This window comes from Chroicocephalus ridibundus, chromosome 4, assembly GCF_963924245.1.
Source record: "Chroicocephalus ridibundus chromosome 4, bChrRid1.1, whole genome shotgun sequence".
NCBI classification, from domain to species: Eukaryota; Metazoa; Chordata; class Aves; order Charadriiformes; family Laridae; genus Chroicocephalus; species Chroicocephalus ridibundus.
The window spans coordinates 38,144,001-38,156,455 of NC_086287.1; positions in this window are offsets into that span (position 1 = coordinate 38,144,001).

Here is a 12,455-nt window from a genome sequence, read left to right on the forward strand (position 1 = left end):
ACTTTTCTACATAAACTTTTCTCTGCCCCACCCCCACCCAAAGAAAGAAGTGGAATTTGGATATATAGGATTAGAAACAACCTTTTGAGTCACTCACTCCAGTTCCCTTTTATAGGAAACCATGAAATCTCTTTTGTAAAGTAGTAAGGTGCCATCCTAAAGCTGGTGAGGTTATTTACCTCATTAGTCCTATTGTATGGCTATTTTGGAACCTTAGTTTCCTGACAGCTGGAAATTTTATTCTAATTTACAATCAAAATGTGTTCATACCACATATATCTACTTGTGTCTTAATCTAAATAATATTTTACTTGGTCTCTGAAGGGTTTCTCTAACTAATGCCTTTCTAGACAATTGAATTTGTTCCTTTTTTCCCACAAGCCAATTCTTTTAGTCTCCCCTTGCAACATGTGCTCTTTATTCCTTTCACTATTGTAGGAGCTTTTTGGATTGTCGTGTCAGCAAAGTATAAATAATTGCTAATGGCAGCAAGATTCGAAGGATAAGGAGGGAAGTCAGGCTTTTTTAATCACTCTAAAAAACCCCAACAAAATATTAACACCAGTCTTGCTGCTAACCCTTAGATTTGTAGAAGGATGGATTTTCACAAAAGTGGCCTGTGTCATCTGTGTGATGTTTTGAACTTTTAGAAGGAAAGCTGTTGTACAAAAAGTACATAAGGAAATTACTTGGTACGGCGAAATCCCCATGATGAGAAAACATTTGTAATAGAACTGAATGAAGATCCTAATTTATCTTTGCCTGTTGTACAATGTGCAGATTTTACATCACTTGACAGAGAACTTCATCCAAGAGATATTTTTCTAGGCCAATAAAGACTATACTGAAATTCTGCTCCTACCTGGTTAATATAAACCAACTTACTCAGCTTTACTGATAGCAGGTGTCTAATGTTGATGCGTGTGAACAACCATATTAGTTCTGTAGCAAAAGTTATATCAAAAGTATCAAAAGTTGTGTTATAACTTCCATAAAATCGTGGTTGTACAATATTAAAGTCTTCAGTTATTTCACCAAGATTTTACGAGTTCTGTTTAGCTTAAATTGAAATGCTTATATATGTGTATGTATAAAACTATATATTTATATAAATTTAAAGACATTTAGACAGTATTTTATTTTGTCTTAGACCACTCAGAACTACAAAGCCAGAAGGATTTTAATGGACTTGCTGTTGATTTACAAGTTAATTAGGCTCATAATCAATAAGAACCAGGAAAAAATGAGAGAGTGCTGATAATAATGGATGAGAAGCATCTTCATATCCACACCCACAAGTTTTGAAAATCTTTAAATGGATGAAATCAGAGCATTTAAAACCTTGAATCTGCATCTGGACTTTGTTTTCTAAAGTGCCAGTCACTCTAGATATTTCACTTTTCTCTGCACTTGATTGGCAAATCCAGGTCTCTGGGGATGCCCATTAGTGACTACACCGGTTATTCTTTGTGCTGACTATTGCTGTGCATCAGGTCCCAGATATTTTGAGATAATCAGTCAAAATGGCATTTAAATTCCAACAGCTCCTGAAACCCTATGGCTCTTCTTTTAATTATTAAGTGCTATTCCAGCCAACTTTATGAAATCCATTTAACTTTGGGGCCCAGGTCTTAGTGGTAGGAGCTAAACAGTAACACTCTTGACTGTGCTAACCGTCGGTGAGATCATTTTCGGCACCTGAAGCCCTCTTAACCCCTTTTCTTCTCTCCTGTGTGCAGCTTCTCTTTGTACCCTGTCCCTGGGCTGGCCAGGCGATGCTGATAGAGCCGGCCCTGCCCCGTGAAGCAGTCATATCCCTCCATGGTGGGACTGCATTGCAGAGGTGCAGCCAGGGAAGTGCAGATGGATGGGAAGCCAGGACCAGCAAGCCATGGCTTTCGATGCTCAAGCCCTTCACATGCAGACAGGGTGGGGACACATAGTGGGGAGGAGACAGGAGCAGAGCCACATCACTGACTTCAGGCCCTGGCATGAAGCAAAATTCCTGGGAATTTGATTAAGAGACCTTTAATGAGGACGGTTAGAAGGTCTGGATTTAAGGGCATCCTATCGTATTTCAGAAATGAAACTCATTTTCGCACAAGTCTAGCAGCACTGAATGCAGTATTGCCTAAACACTTTCAGAAGCTGAATACCTAAGATAACGACGCTGGTTTCTGAAAATGTATTTTTTGAAGTGTTGAAGTCCAAGCTCTTTTCATTAATTAATCATAATCATTCTCATTATGGGAAAACCCAAGTTTAAAGTGGACATTAAATACACTGAACATTCGGCTTTGAAAAACGAGTAGAAAACTAGGAGTCATCATCACCAGGCAATAAATAAATAATGGATATCAATGAACATATTTTAATTTTTTTAAAAACACAAAACCAATCTGCTAAGTAGTACAAGTTACCTGTTACTCTCTTCGCATTGTTCTTTTCATTGTCAGTCATGTAACAGACATTATCCTGGCACCACGGGTTTGAATCTGCGTAACTGACTTGAGGAGAGTGGGAAGAATTTTAATTTTTTCAAAAAAGCAGCAGGTGGAAAGTGACTTGGTAAAGATGACAGTTGACTGAAAAAAAAAGCAGCTGCCTACTCTTTACCCAAACACATGCTCTTGGGAGCAGCTGAATCTGAAAATTTTGACACTAAAGGATGCAGCTTGCTTTGCCTCATGCTACATCATCACATCCAGCAGTACTAACAGCATACACCAACCAGAATATCTTCTTCACAGAACGTGCAAAACATTTACAAGCTGCTCTGCATCAGATACGCTTTAACGCAGCAACTGCTGAAAGTGGAGGACCTCGCAGAACGTACCTTTTGTTCTGCAATTAGCTTATGGTTTCTCGAGCAGGAAATCAGCTTCAGGGGTGGTGGTTTTTCTGCAGCTAACATAACCAACGTAGGAATTGTTTGATCTTTACGGGTTTTTAAACGGATAGTTTTGTGCAGAGTCAATGGAGAGAGTTAAGCATCTCTGTACCTACCTGAAAATATCTCATAAAGCTATAAATAAATGGATGTAGAAATTGCTGAAATGAGAATTTCTTCACATTCCGATTTTTTTTATTATTCTACATTTAGCTGTCTTGAGAACTTGTATATTTATGAAAGATTGAAACCAAATGCAAGCAACAATATGCTTATGCATAATAACTTTGTTTCCTTTAAAACACGAACGAGGGAAGTTTTGCTTGTGTGAGGATTACATGACGTAGGTTATTTAAAGAAGCATGTGACTGATAAAGGGAAAACTATCTAATTTGAAAAGGGGAAGAGCAGTCCTACAGCTGTGACACTGGAACTGGTGGATGCCAGTCTTCCATTCCTGCCAAAATTTCCTTGGACAGCATGTACAATTCATAGTCTTTTTCTACTGGAAATGTCTCATTTTCACTTTTCCTTTCTGCTGAAAACAGTTACAAATACCACAAGCTGAAAAGTGCAGTATTTCTTTATTTTGCTGTATTCCTTTTTTTTTTTTTAATTTTTGAAGGAAACATGGATTATAAACATTTACTTGCTAGAATACAGTACTGCAAGGTATTGTGGCAATTTAAGAGTAAATTAAAATTGGATGTAGCGTGGGAAGGTAGGATGATATGTAGCGTTTTCACCTTGACAGCCTTTCACTGGAGGTGGCACAGCAGAAGATCTTGACACATCTTGACACCAGTGTGAATGCCTTCAAGTGGAAGGCAGGTAATTTTTTTCCGATGCAGTAAGGATCTAAACTTACTGGTACTCAGTCACGAGATAAAAAAAAAACAGAACAACTTCTGCATTTCCTAGATGAGTGCTGATCTTATGTGTATTTTTAGGAGCAAAAGTAAGTAACTAAAAATAAAATAAATTTTAAAATAACATATAAATAAGGTGTATGTAAAACCAGCTATATATACATAGTTAGAACTAGCTTGCCTAGTAGAGTAAAGCTGTGAAAAAGTCCAATATGGCAATTTGGAAAATTGAGATATTTGGAAACGTCATGTTAAAGACGGTGCAAAATTCCAGAGATCGCAAAGAACAGAATAAATTTCAGTATAGAGCAGTAGCTTCTCATTTGCCTCTTTCACTAGCTGTGTCAAGAAACTTTTCTGTTCTTTTTTCTTCAGACTTGCTGCCTTCTCCTAAATTCTCACTCTCAATGTATTTAGTCTCTTTCAGTCATCTTTTACATTTTCTTCTAAAATAATTAAAAATAATAGATAAGCAGACACTTACTTCTAGTACTGTAAAATAAAACAGCTTTACTACATTACATTTCAAGCTTACTTTAACAGGATTGCTGACTACATTAACATTAAATACGGTCAGTTTTCATTTATCTAAGGTGATGAGGAATGAGATAACACAGTTAAAACATACATAATACAATACTTAGGTAATAAAGCTAGAAGAATATACGATGAGACGTAATGAAGAAAAGATTAACCACTGAAGAACACTTAGCTGTGAAGTGCAGACAGTTTCAAAAGCCCGCAGGCTCCCAGGAGGAGGCATGCCACGTCCCTGTGTGTCAGCCAGGGAAGCTGCAGAGCCATGGTCTGTGGTGCCGCTCCCAAGTGACAAACCCCGTCCCCCGAGGCTGGGTCACATATGACCGTGTCAGACATAGCTACACTGCAGAGATCCAGTTCCCAGAGCCGCACACAGAAAGCTGACCTGAGCTTCTCTGCGCTCTCAACATGCTGAGTCTGAAATGGATTGAGATCCACCCACAAATAATAGAAAGGTATCTATATGTGTAAGAGGTTTCAGGATTGTGGCTTTGTAAGTAACAAGACTGTTCCTAACTACAGTCACATATAACCCTTATGGCAGTGAGATGTGAGTGCTATTTGTAAAAGTAACTGTAATGAAAACAGGAGTAATAAATGTGACCTTACTGCTGCCGCCAACAATAATGCTGCTTGTCTGCGTCTGGTTTTCGCTAAAAGTTTTCTGGCAGGCTATTCAGATCTGAAAATGGGTGATAAAGAAGTTACACTGTGGTCTCTTAAAACAGTCACTATTGTCTAAATTGAGGTCTGTTTGGTTTTTTCTCCATTATATTTACTAACCAGTCCCGACTTGTGAACATGTACTTGGTGCATTGGTTAAACTGTTTGCGTAAGCCTATTTGAAGGTATGCTCCCTTTACCAATTTGCTCTTCAATATGGGCTGGCCTCAATAGCCATTAGAAGTCTTTGTTTTATTACAAAGGTAACAGCATCGGACCGTATAGGAGAAATGTGTGTCTAAGTCACACAGTAGCACCGTTTCTACCCAGTTAGAATTACTGATGCTTTATGAAAAAAGCGGTTGCGTAGGCTGATGCATGGCTAGTGGGACTGAATTTCAAGAGACCTGGATTCTATAGTTAGACATTGACCTTCCTAGATAAGCCCTATCATCAATCTGTGCCTCTTCTACCTAATAACATGTGCTGCCTTGTTTATTTGGATTCCAAGCTTTTCCTAATAGGTCCTGTCTCTTCCTGGATTTATGTAGCATCTAGCATAGGGAGGCTAAAATGCTAGCTAAGTCCAGCAGGCACATCTGTAATATAAATGTGTAAGAAAAAAGGGAAAGAGAAAAAAAGAAGTAACAAAAATAACAGTGAGTATTCTTGTTCATATACAATTATCTTTCCTGCTGGAGGGAGGGAAAAAAGTGAATTTGTATAAAAAAATTAGATTAAAGCAACTCCAAAGATTAAAAGAATAGAAAAAGGATCGGGGGAATATATTAAATAAACCCACAAAATAACTATCTACTGTCCTTTAAACATTCAGTCAACACAGCCTTTTAGAGATGGAGGTTTAAGAGAAGCCCAGGACAACGCAAAAGGAAGACAGAGTTAGAAACAGGGGCCAGATTTCCCATCCCAAGCACTGGGGTATCATAACAACCCCACAACGAAAAACTATGTAACTGATGAGTATTGGATGGCTACGGGGAAAACCGAGGAAGGAAAGCCTGTGTGTGCTCTCCAAAATAAGTTTGCTTAAAACCACACATCAGGTGATTGTTCCTAGGCCAAAGAGTGCACAGCAGAGCCCTCCAGTGACATGTACATCACTATGCAGTCCATGAAACTAAAGGACAACACCATTGCGAATATTATCTACAGATTTTATTTCTTTGAACACTCTCACTGTTAGTATGTTAAAATAGCTTATTTCTGCCTCACTGCACGCAGGAAAACCCCATTCCATAAGACAAACAGAGAATGGGGTTAAAAAAGGGAATCTGTGACTCATTCTCTTCTGTATTCCAGTAAAGTTCTCCTTTGAATTGGCATATGCAATTTATTTACTGCTCATTTCTGTCCAACCCCACCCCAGATACAACAGCAGGACCCTCAAGCCTGCTCTGAGTTCCTAAACTACATACATTTAATTGCAAAATGATCTAGTGATCATTGTATCGAGCGACACATTGCATACATAAATCGTTTAAATTATAAGGCTGTTGTGAAACTAGTTTGAGACAACTGATCTGTAGTGATGAAAAATACTTGTGTAGCATTCAAATCCTTTAGCACCCTTCAAACATTCCAAAACCAAAGGACACTAATTGTGTAGGCATAGCTCTAAGCTTAAAAACCTTTTTATGCAAGAAATTAAGTCTTCATCAAGAAAATAACTGTTGAAATCTTAATATCTCTCAATGACAGCCACATTTGAAGAGCAATTTTATAGCATAATGATCCTTGTTGCATAATTTGGACAGGCTTTTGTTCTCATTTTAATTTCCCATATACAGCTCGCTTTACCATCTCTCCTTCCCACACCGATTGAAAGGGAGAGCTCAAAAGTCAGGAGAGAAAACATCAAGATTCGGGTCTGGAGCTAAACTTCTAAAGAAGAGCTCCTACTTCAAACACGCTATGGCATATCTGACTAAAGCCTTGGGTGCCTCATTAAGACTTGGGCAGCTGCATTCCACCTGCGATCCCACTGTAGGCACAAACCCAAAATAGCAACTTTAAAACCCCCACTCAGCTTCCACCCAGGACTAGAAGTATCCAAACTTCTTGCTCTTTGATTTTTATATTCTCAGGGCACCTAGAATATGAACCTGCCCAGATGATGTGCCAGAAGAAGAGGCGTTTTTTTTCCCGTCTACTTTACCTCATATCAAAGGTTGTCTGAAATTAAGAAATTAGTTCCTTAGTGTAAACCTTCCTCCAGTGATGATCTGACAGGTTTCCTCAAAATAGGCCTATAGGACAGGGTAGGCTATAAAATGGAGTTTCAGATTCTTGCTTTATGATCAGTATAGCTGGAGGAGAGGTTTCTACCCATTTTTTATACAATTTGATAACAGTTATAGCATTTGCCAAGGAATGCAATTTTCGCTTTTTTGAAAGAGAGTCACACATCATTCTCCCATTAGAAAAACTGTCTAGCCACCCTTTAGTACATAAATTGCTGGATTATGATGTACAAGAGGTCAGACTAGACAATCTAAGAGTCAATTCTGGCTTTAAACTCTATGGTAATCTATGAAAACTAAGGTGTTGCCATAAATACATAAATAAGGCATTTTACCTCTGAGTCTCTACTTTCACAACGTGACAACAATTTGCTAAGGCAACAATGAAAAACTAAAAACTTGTCCTTCTGGAATATTTGTGACAAGTTCTGTGACACAAGACGTGGTATTAGTGTCCCATCTAATTGTTGCCTTGGGGTCTGGCTAAGTCAATGCCTTTGGGCTTTCAACTGACTGAGGATTTCAGCAGGTGAGCTGAGTCCTATACATAGTTTGCCAAGCACTTCTGATCTCAAGTATTCTATAAACGTGGAGTAATATACGAGGAATCTTAATTTCCTTTCCATGTACAGAATTATACCAGTCTGAAGCTTTTATTTCCTCACAAGGAAGTTTTATTCACCCTTAAACTCTAGAAACGCAGGTCTTCACAATGAATGCATTGTTTCAGTGATGCATTCTCAGCATGATTACTTCAGTGGATAAAAACCATATCCCTCCAGAGAAGAAACCTGTATTGGGTTTGCATGGCAAGATTTTGCTAGCAGGGGGGCTCCCAGGGTGGCTTCTGTGAGAAGCTGCTAGAAGCTTCCCCTGTGTCTGATAGAGCTATTGCCAGATGCCTCCAAAACAGACCCGCCACTGGTCAAGGTCAAGCCCATCAGCAACGGTGGTAGCACATCTGGGATAACATATTTAAGAAGGGGAAAAAAACTGCTGCGGAACAGTAGCCAGCGAGAGGAGTGAGAATATGTAACAGAAACAGCCCTGCAGACACCAAGGTCAGTGAAGAAGCATGGGGAGAAGGTGCTCCAGCTGCCGGAGGAGGGAGTCCCCTGCAGCCTGTGGAGGTCAATGGTGGAACAGATATCCACCTGCAGCCCATGGAGGACCCCACACTGGAGCAGGTGGATGCCCAAAGGAGGCTCTGACCCCATGGAAAGCCCACACTGGAGCAAGTTTGCTGTCAGGACCTGTGACCCCATGGGGGACCCATGCTGGAGCAGTCTGTTCTTGAAGGACTGCACCCCGTGGAAGGGACCCACACTGGAGAAGTTCATGGAGGACTGTCTCCTGTGGGAGGGACCCCACACTGGAGCAGGGCAGGAGTGTGAGGAGTCCTCACCCTGAGGCGGAAGGAGCGGCAGAGACAACGTGTGATGAACTGACCGCAACACGTGTTCCCTGTCCCCCTGCGCCGCTTGGGAGGAGGAGGTAGAGAAATCATGAGTGAAGTTGAGGAAGGTGTTTTAAGATTTGGTTTTATTTCTCATTACTCTACTCTGATTTGATTAGTAACAAATTAAACTAACTTTCCTGTCTGTTTTGCCCGTGACAGTAATTGGTGAGTGATCTCTTCCTGCCCTTGTCTCAACCCATGAGCCCTTCATTATATTTTCTCTCCCCTGTCCAGTTGAGGAGGGGAGTGGTAGAGCGGCTTTGGTGGGCACCTGGCATCCAACCAGGGTCAACCCACCACAAAACCGTACTGCCTTCGGTTCATTTTTCAAGCTAACTGGGCAATGCGTCCATATCTTTCCAACTGAAGAGGGAACTGGGAAGATACATCTCTTGAACTACGGTACGCATATAACAGACATAAGACACTTGAAAGTCTGCAAAAGCAGAAAAATACACAACCCATCACTCTTCCCATAGGGTGGACGGGAAATCATATATGTCAGAATCTGCCTATGAAATCTTGAGGAACTTTTACAAAGTTTCACCTACATAGAGATGAAAAGATATTATCTTTTCCCTCACGTGGTGATTCTTCCATTCCTGAAACACGTGGTCTTGCAGAGTAAATGGAGGAAAGGTATGCTGTATACTGCTCTTCTCCAAGAGCTGTCCCAAAATTTCATTGGAAAAACTTATCTGACTACAGCACTAGTGAATGTAAAAATAAAGAAATAATTCCATTACTACTTTTCACAAAATCAAGTTTGGGAATATTTCATACAAAAAACTGATGATTCTTAGTGTGGAATATTCAAACTTGAATGAGTTAGCTCTGATAATCTGTCCCCAAGAAATCTGTATAGGGAGCAAGCTCAGCTATAGAATTAACAATTTATACAATTGACACTAAGGTTTTAAGATCGTCGTATCTTATTTTCTGGAATAGTCTTTTCAAAAACCTAAAATGACAAGATGGTAAATTGAGACCAAATTTGTAACACAAATCAAACATGGGTTAAATAGAATTATTCTATCCTCAAACCATGGTTCAGAGGACATTCATGTTGAATGTAACCTTATTTTCTTACTTCAAAAACACTTTAAATCCTCGTCCTTACTATTTTCTTGATCCGGAACTAGTTTTCATCAAGCTAGTCACAGAGGTAGGGGATACAGTTAACCTTAAATCTTGAAGGTATTCAGAGTATCCAGATTGTTTTGCCTCTCACACAATTCTGAGCGGTTGCAAGTAGGGACACCGTTGCATGAGACTCTTTCCCCCCAACACTTTCCGTCCTGGGCAAAATTGTTTACTGAAGACCAGACAAAGCAGCAGAGGGGGTGGGAAATGGAAAAGGGACATAAATAACATAAATGCAGGCTGAACAGCATGCAGAGATGACAACTAGGAATTGGAGTAAATAATTCCTCGTTAAGAGAGAAAGCCAGGAAGTGACAAGAATGAGTACGGACGCTCAGAATAAACTGTACTAGTAGTCAGGCTCTGAGGACATTAATGTGTGAACGTCCCTCATGCAGCCACTTTTCACAGTTTCTCCTGGATGGGATGGTCGGGCTTCATGCCCTCATGATCTTTCTTTTTCATGATCGGCCCTTACGATCTTTCTGTCCCCAGCTTGTTTGGCTGAAGAAGTAAGGCAAAAACAGCCCTTGTTTTGCCAGAATGAGGGATACTTACACTCTTTCCCACCGAGTTCTGAGTTTGTTCAGGGAGGGGTACTTCGGAGTAAGGTCGGTTTTCCGTACTCCTCATGATGTCACTCCGTTTGTTGAAGTAGCTTCTTTCTGCTTCCTCTGGCTGAGTTTCTGGTTGGTTTGACGACTGACTGTTCTGAGTGGTTACTGAAATGAGACTATTAGTAAACATTTGACTTCTTTTTTAAAGCTCTCATTTCTGGATTAGCTTCAGAAATGCACAAAACGGCACACTAAATGTAGGTGCTCATGTTTGTTATTTTTCTCCCAAAATGTAAACATATATCTAAGTATTACCTGCTGGATGTGAAAAGCAGTATAAGCCTGGCCCTCCTGATGACAAAAGAGAGTTATGCCATTTACTTCGTTCAGGATGGGATTTCACCGATAGCCTCTGAAAATTAGAATTATTTAAAAAGCCAGAAGCTTGGTATGTCAATTCATAGACAGCTCCGGGGGGTAGGTGGAGGGGTGGGGGGCGGAGGAAGGAAGTAGCCAAATAGCTGTTTATATTTTCTAACTCAATTTTGAAAGTGTAATAGATTTGATGCTACAACTGGTTCCAAAATTAGATGCCTAGCTCTTATTTACAAAGTAATTTTTCTGCTCCAGTCTCTACCTGTAAATAAAGCAGAAATATGTTAAAATAGTCACCTAAATGGATATTAAAGTATTTGACATACGGTTTTGACAAAATTACTAGATAATACTGTGGCTTTAAATATCTCCTGCAAAATGTAAAAAGATTACCTCTGTCACTTTTTTGGGAAAAAAATACAGCACATACTGTCATCATGTATTTTTTTCTTACGTGAATACTGAACAGAAAATACTTGACGTGAATAGTTTTGGTCTATTTATCAGATCACAGCTCCCTCTTGTGTAGTTCATTATTACTACAGAAAACTAAATTGGATAGGGATTGCCTAAACTAAATTACAGAATCACAGAATGGTTTGGGTTGGAAGGGACCTTAAAGATCATCTAGTTCCAACCCCCCTGCCCTGAGCAGGGACACCTCCCGCTAGAGCAGGCTGCTCAAAGCCTCATCCCATCTGGCCTTGAACACTTCCAGGGATGGGGCATCCACAATTTCCCCAGGCAACCTGTTCCAGTGCCTCATCACCCTCACAGTAAAGGATTTCTTCCTGATACCCAATCTAAATCTCCCCTCTTGCAGTTTGAAGCCATTACCCTGTGTCCTGTCATTACACTCCCTGATCAAGAGTCCCTCCCCATCCTTCCTGTAGGCCCCCTTTAGGTACTGGAAGGCTGCTATGTCTCCTCAGACCCTTCTCTTCTCCAGGCTGAACAACCCCAACTCTCTCAGCCTGTCCTCACAGCAGAAGTGCTCCAGCCCTCTGATCATCTTCATGGCCCTCCTCTGGATCTGTTCCAACAGGTCCATGTCCTTCTTGTGCTGAGGACTCCAGAGCTGGACGCGGTACTCCAGGTGGGGTCTCACCAGAGCAGAGTAGAGGGGCAGAATCGCCTCCCTCGACCTGCTGGCCACACTTTTGATGCAGCCCAGGATACAGTTGGCTTTCTGGGCTGCAAGTGCACGTTGCTGGCTCATGTTGAGCTTCTCATCTACCAGCACTCCCAAGTAATTCTATCGTACCTATTTATTTTATTCCTTTACTTTTCTTATCAGGGGTATTTTAGGTTCTGGAATTTTGTATTTTCATGTAATTTCAATGTCAGGACAGATAACAATACTTACAGTAAGGCTGCATTAAAACTGTATTTAGATAAATGTTACTTTTGCTCAATGACATGATTTTGGCATCCATAATAAAAATCCTGGTGTTTTACTTAACAAAGTTAATGTCTAATCTGCTATTTATTATTGCTGCTGGGTCTTTCTTCCACACAACTTTCTAGGTGTTTTTTTCTGTTTATATTTTGGTGACTTGTGGAAATACTCTAGCTATTCTCATCTTGTTTTATTCTCTAGTTTTCGTGTCCATAGGTGCTCAAAACACCATAATGTGGTTATTATCTTCCTCTGTCTAAGCTTTGTGGTATTCTCTTTCTCTCAGTGAAGACTCACTG